Source organism: Bos mutus, chromosome 13, assembly GCF_027580195.1.
Source record: "Bos mutus isolate GX-2022 chromosome 13, NWIPB_WYAK_1.1, whole genome shotgun sequence".
Classification (NCBI taxonomy): domain Eukaryota; kingdom Metazoa; phylum Chordata; class Mammalia; order Artiodactyla; family Bovidae; genus Bos; species Bos mutus.
The window spans coordinates 22,254,594-22,264,136 of NC_091629.1; the positions used below are offsets into that span (position 1 = coordinate 22,254,594).

At 41.1% G+C, this 9,543-nt stretch overlaps 1 long non-coding RNA gene across 1 annotated transcript; it reads right to left on the reverse strand.

The window, feature by feature from the left end:
• Positions 1-552: 552 nt before the first annotated feature.
• Positions 553-9,455, reverse strand: LOC138990398 (uncharacterized). Its single transcript, XR_011466469.1, has 3 exons — positions 9,215-9,455; positions 2,247-2,339; positions 553-1,000 (listed from the first exon to the last, which is right to left on the reverse strand). It is a non-coding gene; the product is annotated as an uncharacterized lncRNA (long non-coding RNA).
• Between the last annotated feature and the right edge of the window lie 88 nt (positions 9,456-9,543).

Sequence of the window (9,543 nt, forward strand, 5' to 3'; positions counted from 1 at the left end):
TGTTAACATAGGCCTAACGTAAGAAGAAGGGGCTATATATATATGTATACACATATAGCTGATTCACTCCATTGTACAGCAGAAACTAACATGATATTATAAAGCGACTGTATCCCAATTAAAAAAAAAACTGGCCTAACAGCTCATATGATTATCATAAGAATTAATTATGTGATTTTCCTCTAATATCCACTAAAATATTTATATTAATCATTAAATTAGAAAACTGAGTCCTAGAGAGTGTATGTGCTAGGTCACACAGAAGCCTGGCACTCTCATATCCCACTTCAGAAGATTGTGCTCTCGTCTTCCCTGGGCTGAGGACAATACAGTCACAGGGTTCCACTTATCCTAGACTTTGAATTTTCCTAGGTGGAACTGGATGTTTATCTGTGCTGTCCAATAGCGCTTTCCAGAGAAACATTCTGTATCTACACCATCCAATAATGTAGCCACAAAGTACATGTGCCTGTTAAACCCTTGGGAGATGGTAAGTGCAACCAAGGAAGCAGATTTTTTATTTACTCCTAATAAACATAAAGTGCTTGCCAAGTCACTTCAGTCGTGTCCAACTCCTTGCAACTCTCTGGACTGTAGCCTGCCAAGCTCTTCTGTCCATGGGATTCTCCAGGTAGGAATACTGGAGTGGGTTGCCATTTCCTTCTCCAGGGGATCTTCGGGATCCAGGCATCAAACCCAGGTCTCCTGTATCTCCTGCATTGGCAGAAGGGTTCTTTACCACTAGCACCACCTGGAAAGCCCAAGTATTGCTAGTGGCTATGGTTAAATTAGACAGCTTGGGTCTAGAGGATAGGGGTTGGGTGATGGTGGGAAGAATCACTTCATTTTTTTCTTCTTTCCTTATTTCCTCTTCCCTCCTGTCACCTTTCCTAGCCGCAGTGATCCAGCCCCCTATTCACAGCACTCTCTGCCTTTCTCTCCTTTATGCTGTGTTCTTCGGAAGGAAGGGACTGTGACAGCCGTTGTATTTTCATACACCCTGCAAGGTGAAACAGACTCCTTTGTGATCCCCGTGTTGAAAGACAACACGAATACCTGCTATAAATATAGCTGAATAAAGATCCTTTTCTAGATGGCTTCCATTGTTCCCTGTTCGCTTACAGTATTCATGCTGAGATAATTTCCAGCGTCTGAGAAACTCAATAGTTATAAAACATACCATTACCTCATTTTCATTTTATTAGATTTACAGGTCACAAGACTACTTTGATCTTTACCGAGTTCATCATTAATGGTTTCAAAATAATGTTCTTTCTGTTTCAGCATGAGCCCAATACAGAACTTCCTACTTGTGTATTCTTTTATCTCCTGCTTCCTACTTTTACTGTCTAGACAATAGCAGCTAATGGAGTCTTTCAGATGCCAGTGTGTATTTCACACTCACGAAGAGGTTCCCCACAGAACTCTGTGACCCCATAGCAAAAGCAGGAAAAGTGATTTCTTTCCAAACCATCTAATCCCAATGCATGGCCTGAAAAGGTCTGCCTGAGTCATATATCTGATAAACCATCAGCTCTTCAAGGCTACACTTCCATGGTACCTTTCTGTAATTCTGCTGGACACAGTGGGACACACACGGGCTTGGGCACCTGACAGATATGGGTTTGAATCCTGACTCTGTTGTTTAGCTGTGAGAAAAAATAACTTGTCTGCTTTGAGTCTCAGTTTCCTCATTGTAAAATGAAGGAATAGGATACTTATTAATACTTTACAGGGTACTAGAAAGACTAACGGAGAAGGCAATGGCACCCCACTCCAGTACTCTTGCCTGGAAAATCCCATGGACGGAGAAGCCTGGAAGGCTGCAGTCCATGGGGTAGCTGAGGGTCGGACACTACTGAGCGACTTTACTTTTGCTTTTTACTTTCATGCATTGGAGAAGGAAATGGCAACCCACTCCAGTGTTCTTGCCTGGAGAATCCCAGGGACGGGGGAGGCTGGTGGGCTGCTGTCTATGGGGTCGTATAGAGTTGGAGACGACTGAAGTGACTTAGCAGCAGCAGCAGCAGCAGCAGCAGCAAGACTAAGAGGATTTACATAGGAAGCGGGATATTGAAGTCACTAAAAGCACAGATTTCCTTTCTAGTATACTGTCCTATGACCTTGAGTAATTAACCTACCTCTTTGAGCCTCAATTTTCTCATCTATAAAATGGGAATAGTAATACCAGTGTTGCAAGGATTAAATAACAATATGTATAAAGTCCTCAGACATGACTGACTCACCTCTTAGTATACCCAGAGGGGAGCTTCTCATCTCATTCTTCCCAACCCAGGGATTGAACCCAGGTCTCTTGCCTTGCAGGCACATTCTTCACCCTGAGCCACAAGGGAAGCTCAAGTCAGCGACCACATTTTTTTTAATTGAAATAAAGTTGATGTATATGTGACGGGTGTACAGCATAGTGATTCACAATTTTAAAGGTTATACTTCATTTATACTTATAAAATATTGGCTGTATTCCCTGTGAAGTACAGTATGTCCTTGTAGTTTATTTTATGCGTTAATAGTTTATTAACCCCTTAACCTTATCTTGCCCCTTCCCATTGGTAACTACTTGTTTGTTCTCTATATCTGTGAATCTGCTTCTTTTCTGTTATATTCACTTGTTTGTTGTATCTTTTAGAGTCCACATATAAGTGATATCATAACATTTGTCTTTCTCTGACTTATTTCACCATGTTGTTGCAAATGGCAAAATTTCCTTCTTTTTAATGGTTGAGTAGTATTCCATTGTATATATAAGCCGCATCTTCTTTATCCATTCATCTGATGAGCAATTAGGTTGCTTCCGTATCTTGGCTGTTGTAAATAATGCTGCTATGAATACTGAGGTGTGTGTATCTTTTTAAATTAGTGGTGGGCTTTTTGGGGGGAGATATATATCCAGGAGTGGAAATGCTGAAACACACGGTAGTTCTATTTTTAGGGTTTTTGGTTTTTTTAATGCTGTACCCCTTGGTTTGTGTTCCCCAACCAGGGGTTAAACCCAGGCCCTCAGCAGTGAGAGGATGGAATCCTAACCACTGGACTGCCATGGAATTTCCAATTTTTAGTTTTTTGGGAAACCTGCCTACTCTTTTCTACAGTGGATGCGCCAATTTACATTCCCATCAACAGCATATAAGAGTTCTCTTTTCTCCATAGCCTTGCCAACATTTGTTGCTTGTGTTCTGATGACAGGCATTCGACAGGTGTGAGGTGATAGCTTCTGGTTCTGATTTGCATTTGCCTGGTGATTAGCGATGTTAAGCATCTTCTCATGTGTCTGTTGGCTATCGGCATTTCCTCTCTGGAAAAATGTCTATTCAGGTCTTCCACCCATTTTTTAATCAGGTTGTTTGGTCTTTTAATGCTGAGTTGTATGAGCTGTTTATATATATTGGATATTAACCCCTTATTGGTCATATGATTTGCAAATATTTTCTCACATTCAGTAGGTTGTCTTTTCATTTTGTTGATGATTTCCTTTGCTGTGCAAAGCTTTCTAGTTTAATTAGGCCTCATTTATTTTTGCTTTTATTCCCTTTGCTTTAGGAGATATATCAAATATTACTACTATTTATGTCATAGAGTGATTGAATACTGTTTTTAGAACAGGATTCTTAAGTTTTTTGTGTGTATAACGTTATGGACTTCTCTGACCATCTGGAGAAGACTATGGACCCTTCTCAGGAAATGTTTTTAAATGCATAAAATATGATAGATAAGGTTACAAAGAAAACTAATTATATTGAAATACAGTCATCAAAATATTAGAAATACAAAGGTGTGATATAGCACTGAATATGCTTCTTAATTAATGGTTTAAATAATAAGATCTTGTGGCAAGCCTAAAATTTACATTAATTTCAAAATAATGATGAGCATAAACAATAATTCAAGACCTCCCTCACAACTGTAATGTGACTTGAAATATCTGTGCTCTCTGTTGGAGACAACATAGCAAGCTCTGCTAACATTATTGTTTGTTGACTACATTCCTAATTGAAAGAAAAGTTTAATTTCAGTAAGAGGTAAATGAAAATAAGGAAGTAGGTTTTTCCCAGTTTGTGAAAAACCTCACGTCAAGTGCCCCTGCTTTATATTTAGTACCCCTTTATCCTCAGCTGTGAGATTAGGCGGTAACTCCCAAATTTTCCTCATATTCCATTGCACAGCCTCTGATTGGAAAGGTAATTTTAAGAGAGAAAAGCACAGTTCTCTAAGAGTGCAGGGACCTCCCTGGTGGTACAGCGGCTAAGACTCCACGCTCCCAAAGCAGGAGCCCAGGTTCCATCCCTGGTCAGGGAGCCAGATTCCACAAGCCACAACGAAAAGATCCTGTGTGCCACAACTAAGACCCACTGTAGTCAAATAAGTAAATTAAAAAAAAAAATTTTTTTTAAAGAGTGTGCCTTAGGCTGGCAAGCTACTACCAGCTAATTAATGCTTATTGGCAGGCACTGTTCTAGATGTTTTAGACATGCTAACTCAGCAACATTCACAATAATCTTTTGAGACAGGTCTTTTTACTATCTCTGTTTTACAAAGGAGGAAACTGAGGCACAGAGAGGTTAGGTATCATGCCCAGGGTCACACAGCTGGTAAATGGCAGAGCCAGGATTTGGAGCCAAGTAGTCAATGGCAGAAGGAAATGGCAACCCACTCCAGTGTTCTTGCCTGGAGAATCCCAGGGCGGGGGAGCCTGGTGGGCTGTCGTCTCTGGGGTCGCACAGAGTCGGACACAACTGAAGCGACTTAGCAGTAGCAGCAGTCAATGGCAACCCACTCTAGTATTCTTGCCTGGCAAATCCCAGGAACGGTGGAGCCTGGTGGGCTGCTGTCTATGGGGTCGCACTGAGTCGGACACGACTGAAATGACTTAGCAGCAGCAGTCTGAATCCATAGTCTGTTCTCCTATCAGTTCAGTTCAGGAGCTCAGTCATGTCTGGCTCTTTGCGACCCCATGGACTACAGCACGCCAGGCTTCCCTGTCCATCACCAACTCCTGGACCTTACTCAAACTCATGTCCATTGAGTCGGTGATGCCATCCAACCATCTCATCCTCCATCGTTCCCTTCTCCTCCCGCCTTTAATCTTTCCCAGCATCAGGGTCTTTTCCAATGAGTCAGTTCTTCACATCAGGTGGCCAAAGTATTAGAGTTTCAGCTTCAGCATCAGTTCTTCCAATGAATATTCAGGACTTATTTCCTTTAGGGTTGACTGGTTGGATCTCCAAGCAGTACAAGGGACTCTAAAGAGTCTTCTCCAACACCACAGTTCAAAAGCATCAATTCTTCGGTGCTCAGCTTTCTTTATAGTCCAGCTCTCACAACCATACATGACGACTGGAAAAACCATAGCTTGACGAGATGGACCCTTGTTGGCAAAGTAATGTCTCTGCCTTTTAATATGCTGTCTCAGTTGGTCATAGCTTTACTTCCAAGGAGCAAGCGTCTTTTAATTTCATGGTTGCAGTCACCATCTGCAGTGATTTTGGAGCCCTCCAAAATAAAGTCTCTATTCTAAATGGGGAAGGGGAGTGAGATTTAAATTAAAGCCCTTAGGATGAGTAGCAGTTAAAGAGGTGGCAGAGAAGGGAGTGGGGCGGGGGGGGATGAAGGTGTAGGAAATGGCCTGGGAGAGGGCATGGCCCAACTCTAAATGCCTCCCTCCCTGCCTCCCTCAGAGCATCTTATTGAGCAAGGATTCCCACCAAGACCAGCACAGAGGAATGAAGAACTTCTGGGCCTTTATTACGTCATGTGGATTCTTTGAGATCTGGACATAAGAGATATTAATTCTTTTGCCTGGAAAAATGCATTTATTCACATAATATTGTAGAGGGTTCTAATCAAAAGAAAATTACTGGCTGAGAAGGACACAGCGTCACTTCTGCGTATTCCTGCCAAAAATGTTTGACCTGAGTCTAACAATGAAGAAACATCAGAAAGCCTGGATGAGGGATGGTCCTTAAAATAAACGGCCTGAACTCTTAAAAAATGTCAAGGTCAGGAAAGACAAAGGAAGACTGAAGAAATGTTGCAGATTAAAGCAGATGGAAGAGATTTGAAAACTAAAAGGCAACATAAAACCCTAGACTGGTTTCTAGACCAGAAAAAAAATCTTTTTTGTTTCTTTTGCTCTAACTGACATTAGTGGGACAGCTGGTGAAATTCAAATAATAGGTTTGATAACGCAAAGATAACATAGAGATACTAATAATTTAATCTAGCATAGTAGATTCAATAATACAGAGAAACAGTTACAAATTGAACAAGGTAAAATGCTCAACATTTGGGGAATCTGGGTGAAGAACATTCAGGAATTCTTTGTACTACTTTTGCAACTCTAATGTATAGCCAAAGTTATTTGAAGATTTTCAAAATATTTCTAAGTATTGTGAAGTCTAGAGCCAGAGGGTTTCATGATGCAATAAATGACTGCACTTAATCTGCAGCTTGTCTGAGCTCTGCACATCCTCTTCATCTACAGGAAAAGGCTGAGAAGTGCTCTCATGAGATAATTAGCAGAACAGGGTGGCAAGAGATTCATCAGTTGTGGAGTACAGTGCAACCTGGGAGTCAAAAACCCAAGTCACTCACCTCCAGTGCTCTATGACCTTAGGCAAGTCATATAAGCTCTTGCCCCAAATGATTTACCTGTAAAATTGACGTAATAATAGTATTTACCAAGGAGAATATCTACATGACATCATGAGAGGGAAGGAATCCTTAAACAAGACACCAAACACTACAAACCGTGAAGGGAAAGATCGAAACATATGACTACATTAAAAATTAAAACTTCTCAGTGATGAGATACCATCAACAAAGTAAATCAACAAACCACAGAAAGAAGACCTAACTAACACAAGATCAGTGTCGAGCATATGTAAATAACTCCTACGGATCAATACGAAAAACATAAATAAACCCAGTGGAAAAATGGCCCAGAAATATCAACAGACAGAAACCTGGAGAGCCTGTAAGAAAAGATGCTCAATATCACTAAATTCAGGAAAATTAAAACGGAAAAAAACATATCATTTCACACATATAAGTGAAAATAAATGAATAAAGTCAGAAAATATCAAAAGTTGGCAAGTATATCTAAAAGTGGTGTTATATATTGCTTGCACAAGTATATACTAGTACTTCTTTGGAGAGCAATCTGGCTATAAACCTCCTAAAGTTCAAGATGTGGTATACTACAAAGTCATCAATTCCACTCCTAAGGTGTGTGTTCTAGAAAACTCTGACATGTATGGGCTTCCCTGACTACCATTGGCTCAGAGGTAAAGAATGCCAATGCAGGAGTCTCAGGTTCGATTCCTGGGTCGGAAAGATGCCCTGGAGAAGGGCATGGCAACCCACTCCAGTATTCTTGCCTGGAGAATCCCATGACAGAGGAGCCTGGCAGGCTACAGTCCATGGGGTCACAGTCAGACACAACTGAAGCAACTTAGTACAAAATATACCTGAAAATGTATGGAGAGTGAGTATTTATAGGAGAGAGGAAGAAAATGGAAGGAGAATCTTAGTTGTGAGTGAAAGGTATGCATTATATTATTTTATGTAGTTTAATGTATGTTTGAGATATTAAGGAATTTTTAAAGTTTAAATTATATAGCATCAGAACAGAGAGCCAGAAACAAAAATAAGAATTTTAAAGCATATAGTATCACATAGAGTTGTTGTGAAGAGTAAGAGATAATGTAAAACTTCTGGGTGGGTAAAGTAACAAGACAAAGTTGAGTCACAGTATCTCTGTTCCTGTATATCTAACTAAAAAGTAATAATAAAAAGTTGAAGGATATCAGCCTAAATTAAGAGTATTCAACCAAACAATGAAAAGAGTACCACTATATGTCATAAGCACCAAAAAGCAGCAACTGAGTCAAGTGTCGTTTTTCACCTGACACAGAAAAGGATATCAGGAAAGCAGGTGAATCCACAAAACCCTGAGACTCCTCACCAAGAGTGGGTGAACAGCCTGGGATAAAGTAAAGGGGAAATTCCTGGGAGTAGAAGTCCCTATCTGCCTTCAGAACCTCTCGGCCAAGGCAGGAAAAAACCATACAGCTTCCATTTTCCCAGGTGCCATGATGAATTATGGGAAGGATCTGAAGGCCAAGCATACCTGCTGATAGGCATCAGACACACTCTGTACTATTCATAAGGAGAATAACTAGACAATAGAGTGCATCCCTATTTCTTTCCTTCAGTTATTTTTGTTTGTGCACAAGTGTGATTGTTTGCCTAATTTTATCTCTCCACTGCACTGAATCTCCAAGACAGCAGGGATGGGTCTGCATTTGCTCATGATAGCAAGTAGGTGTATAATAAACCATAAGGCCACCCTGTAGGTGTATAATAAACATTCAGTGAATAAATTAGTGGAGGGACCTTATGAACTGGTGTCAAAGAAATCTGATTTCTCATAGTATTCAAATCCCACTGCCACCATTTTTATTTTGCATGCACTATTCACAAGAATTTCCCTGGTGGTTCAGATGGTAAAGAATCTGCCTGCAATGTGGGAGATCCGGGTTCGATCCCTGGATTTGGAAGATCCCCTGGAGAAGAGAATGGCTACCCAACTCCAGTATTCTTGCCTGGAGAATTCCATGGACAGAGGAGCCTGGCAGGCTACAGTCTACGCAGTCGCAAATAGCTGGAAACGACTGAGCAACTAACACACACATTCACAAGGACAAAAACTTGACCCATGGGGTTTGCAGCACTTCCTAACTCACAAAAAGCCTACCTGATTCACATAGCCATCACTGTGATTAACAGAGTGCATTTACAACTGTGTGAGCAAATTCCATTTACTGTGACAAATATATTCTGCAGATTAAATGAGAAATACAATATTTTACATGCTTCATGATCAACAATTACTTTCTGGGAAATTTATTTTTGACACTGAGTGAATATTCCAGAAAGAAAGAAAGAAAGAACTCAAGATGAATCTGTGACTGTATCACCAGAATCCTTTTGCCTCTTGTCAGTAAAACTAAACAAGATACACAGCCGCTTTGCTGGTGCTCCTAAGTCGCTTCAGTCCTGTCCTACTCTGTGCGACCCCAGCGGTAGCCCACCAGGCTCCTGTGTCCACAGGATTCTCTAGGCAAGAATACTGGAGTGGGTTGCCGTTTCCTCCTCCACACACCCTCTTTAAACGTAAACAAAACACTTTCTCTACCTCTCTGCTTTGTTCCTTGTGATCCGGAGGTTACATGAATATATGTATTAGTCTCCAATACACACATCTATAGGTGTTGAGTCTTATACAGGGCGAAATCAAAGTATTCCAGGATTTAAATGATCTCTTTCCACAGTTACAGAGGAAAGAAGGCACTCTGAAAATCTGAAGAAAGGCGAAGCCCTTTAGGATGGTGGCGACCAGGCCTGGGACCCATCCTCACCCGAAGACGCCGTTGCTAGGCAACCCCTTGAGGTCTCAACCGCCAAGCGAGCCACTTCCCCGCCCTCATCGCTAAGGAGATCGACGCTCCAACTCAGTCCTGCCGC